This window comes from Castanea sativa, chromosome 1 (genome assembly GCF_040712315.1).
Source record: "Castanea sativa cultivar Marrone di Chiusa Pesio chromosome 1, ASM4071231v1".
Lineage (NCBI taxonomy): Eukaryota > Viridiplantae > Streptophyta > Magnoliopsida > Fagales > Fagaceae > Castanea > Castanea sativa.
Genome location: NC_134013.1, coordinates 82,869,633 through 82,873,555, shown reverse-complemented (window position 1 = coordinate 82,873,555; position 3,923 = coordinate 82,869,633). Strand labels below are relative to the sequence as shown.

The window sequence follows — 3,923 nt, the reverse complement described above, 5'->3', positions numbered from 1 at the left end:
GATATAAGAGCTTTTTTGAACTAAAAAAAATGAGGATTCTAAATAGAGAGAATCTCTTAAATAGTAATATAGATAAAAGTAATTTTCAATGATGAATATATCAAAGAAGGGTTTTTTCTATACTTTTCCCTTTAAATTTGTATAAGAGCACTGTTCGCTAGTACAACTCGGTGCTTGTTTAAGGGTTTATTTGGATACCGCTTATTGCTGAAAACTTAAAACTGAAAGAGTCATGCTAACGAGTGCCTTAAGGGCATTGGTTAACAATCCATTTTAGGAAAGTTTTGACATCACTTTTATGAGAAATGAAAAAAGCTGTCAAAATATTAATTGCTTTTCTTTCTTTCCCCATAAAAACTTTCTTTAAATGGATTATTAAATAATGCCCAAAGGGCATTCGTTAACATTTTTCAAACTGAAAATACTGTAGCAAAATTATTTTTAAATGTGTGAATAGCGTCGTAAAACCCAATTTTAAAGTTTTTTTTTTTAAAAAAAATAATTTATAAGTCCCATGAACAGTACACGAGACCTACTAAAAGGAAAAAAAAAAACTCCCCTGGGAAACACAAACACGCTTCCCAAACGGAGGCTAATTAGTTACCACGTTTTGCATTTGTGATTTTAAAACCAAATTTAATGCGTTTGGTAAAAGTTACAAATGGTGCTTTTTGAGTCTAATTATGTGATTATTCTATGTTGTTTCATTGAACCAGGTGAATAGTAGGAACAAAAACCTATATTTTTCAAAAAGCATATAATTTCAAAGTAGAGAGGCCCCATGACCAATCATAAAAAGCAATTAAGCATAAATGTTTATTTTGAAATTTTACATAGTGGATTTGCTTTTTGATGAATGGCATGGAGATGGTGTCAGCTTTTAAATTTGAGAAATTCTGTGTGACGACCATATGTTGGAGAGGGTTGTAATCATTGTTTTATGATTTATGAAAGTTAGGTTATACTGTGTAAAGATTGTGTCAAGAAGCTGACGAAGAAATTAAAGAAACAAAGGTTTAGTCGAGCAAAACCAAGATTTGCTCAAGTGAATCATTTAAGAAGGCAATAACTTCGCGCGACACTTGTTTGAGAGACATTACACAAAACTTGGTTCCGATTTGTTTTAGAAATCTGATTTCTAGCACACTTTAATCTACCGATATATATATCCTCTTAAGCATGATTTTCAAGGTAAAGAAAGCAGTCCTACAAAGAAAATTTTCGAAATCCTTCTCCTTGAGCTCAAATAGAAAATTTTGATGTAATTTTCACCTTTGAGCTGGCCTAAACTATAAATTGCTTGAAATCTTAGAGTTAGTTCTTTGACAATAAATCACTGTCGTTGCTTTCCAAAGTTTTGGGTTGTTATGAGTAAAGTTCTTTGAAAGTCAAACATGACGTTTCCTGAGATTACTTAAAGAGTCTAAGACTGAAATTGTTTTGTAGGTAGAGATTAATTATACGATTTTTTGTGCCTTTTACATAAAAGTCTAAGATTGAAAATAAAACATTTGTGCTATCTGTTTGGACTTTGGAGTAAATCAAAACTTAAATCAATATGTCTACTGCTTACTTAAACCTGAAGGAAAAAAACACTTCACTCCCTTGAGGTTTGAAGAAATTAACACCCCAATCTTTTGTTTATATTAGTAATGAAATATTCTAAATCTTTATAAGAATTTATTTACAAAAGTTTAACTATGGTTAGTAAAAATAATAGCTTATAAATTTAGAATAAAAATGCAAAATTTATTAAGCATCAAAACACTTGTAACAACAAATCTCTCCATAACCTGTTGAAAAAAAGGAAGATAAGCAAAATTTACACTTAATATTTTAAAATACACTTTAATTAAAAATTTAAAACAATAAATTTTAATTATAAAATAAAATAATTTTGGCACTACAAAAAAAAGGTCCTATAGCCGCGTTTTTAAAACGTGGCTATAGCTCCAAAAAACGTGGCTATAGGACCATTTGGTCTATAGCCACGTTTTTTTAGGCCACGTTTTTAACCGTGACCTAAAATGCGTAACTATAGGCCTATGGCCACGTTTTTTTGTAGCCGTGGCTATAGGCAGACCAATGGCCACGCTTTTAGAAACGTGGCTACAGGACCTACTGTAGCCACGGTTTCAGAACCGCGGCCATAGCTATGTTCTATGGCCGCGTTTTTAACGTGGCTATAGGGCATTTGGTAACTTGCCCTGAAGCTTAATTAGCCGCGTTTAAACCGCGGCCATAGAACGTGGCTATGGCCGCGGTTCTGAAACTGTGGCTCCAGCCCACTACTATGGCCGCGTTTTGAAAACGCGGCTATAAGACCTGTAGCATTTTTTAAATTTTTCTATAGCCGCGTTTTAAAAACACGGCTATAGACATTTTTTTATTTATTTTAAATCTGTACACATTCAGATGCAGCAACAAACGCTGCTATAAATTATAGAAACGCTACTATAAAAAACCTGTCACATACACAATTCAACCTGTCACATTCACAATTCCAACTTCTTAAAAAACCTGTCACATTCACAATTCCAACTTCTTAAAAAACCTATCACATACACCCAGATAAAACCAAACAAAAACGACAAGGACACTTCAAACAGAACCCACTAACAACTTCCAAAATTAGATACAAACACCAAAACCTCCAATCTTTTAACTAAGTTCTTGTAGCTAAGTAATCTTGAAGAGAAAATTCACCTTCTTGCTCTTTTTTCCTTCAAAATCAGCAGCTAACTCGGCTTGGCTCAGACGATGGCAGGATCTGGTTCGATCTATAACACGAAGACAGCAATTTCTTTTTAATCAAACTAGTATTCAAAAAACAATCTTTGGAAAACTAAAAAAGAATGATAAAGAAATAAAGTAAACAAAAGACAATATAACAATTGATCGCACTATTGGTCACTAATGTTGCTTGATGCTTAAGTGATTATGAGTAATGTCACAAACTACTTAGCCGCATATATGTTAAGCCAAAACCAAAAAATGTACATATAGCATATATGAAAGTGTCTCACCTGCATTATTCAAGTCCCCTCTTGCTTCCTCAAAACAAGGAACTCAAAAATATGTACAAAAGAGGGTTTTATTAAAAAAAAATAGAAAAAGATCGAGATCGATGGGTTTATGAACCTATTGCTGCAGTTTCTTTTGTTTTAGTGTTTCAAGCTTATATATAGGCTGTAAGCAATGATGTACTAAATTTTATAATGCTGAAGATTATTACTTTTGTATTGCTTTCTCACGTGTATTGCCTCACGTCCATCCCTATTGAAAGAGAAGAATTGATGCTCCTTCCATCTCCTCCGTACCTTTGATGAATATGTATCTTTATGTGTTTGATTGGATGCTAATGCAATGCCAAGAATAAAAATTGTGTCATCATGATTCATGGTCATGTCCATGTACTGAAGGGTGCGATTTTGGTCCCCCTTTGTTATTTATAGTAATTACAGACTTGTGGACACTAACACACTTTACTATCATCAATTACAACTCTTAAATACTATGTCACATGGAATTAGCCAAAATCTAAACCTAATAGAGTCAAATTGGATATAGGTTAGAAACAAATCAGACTAAAACTGGTTAAAAACCTATGGCTCTTATTCGATCTTTGGCAAGTTGGGCCAACTCGATCGGTATGATCCATTTCTTTCATATAACAAAATAATAAAGAAACAAGAAAGAAACTTGAGCATATTCTTGTCGTCTTTCCTCCAAGTCAAATAAGACAACAAAGAAATGAAAGTACTTAAAACTTAAATGTTAAGACACAAATTTGTGCACTAGTCTAATAATTTCATAAGAAAATAAACTAGAAAATGGAGAAGGTGGAGGATACGCCATAATAAATTTTTCTTCATTAGTATCCAATATTTCCAAAGTTATAGATCTTGCTCATAATTGGGAGC

At 32.7% G+C, this 3,923-nt stretch overlaps 1 long non-coding RNA gene across 1 annotated transcript; it reads right to left on the bottom strand.

Annotated features, from left to right (window-relative positions):
* Positions 1-2,452: 2,452 nt before the first annotated feature.
* LOC142607802 (uncharacterized) lies at positions 2,453-3,160 on the bottom strand. Its single transcript, XR_012839376.1, has 2 exons — positions 3,027-3,160; positions 2,453-2,780 (listed from the first exon to the last, which is right to left on the bottom strand). It is a non-coding gene; the product is annotated as an uncharacterized LOC142607802 (long non-coding RNA).
* Positions 3,161-3,923: the final 763 nt, after the last annotated feature.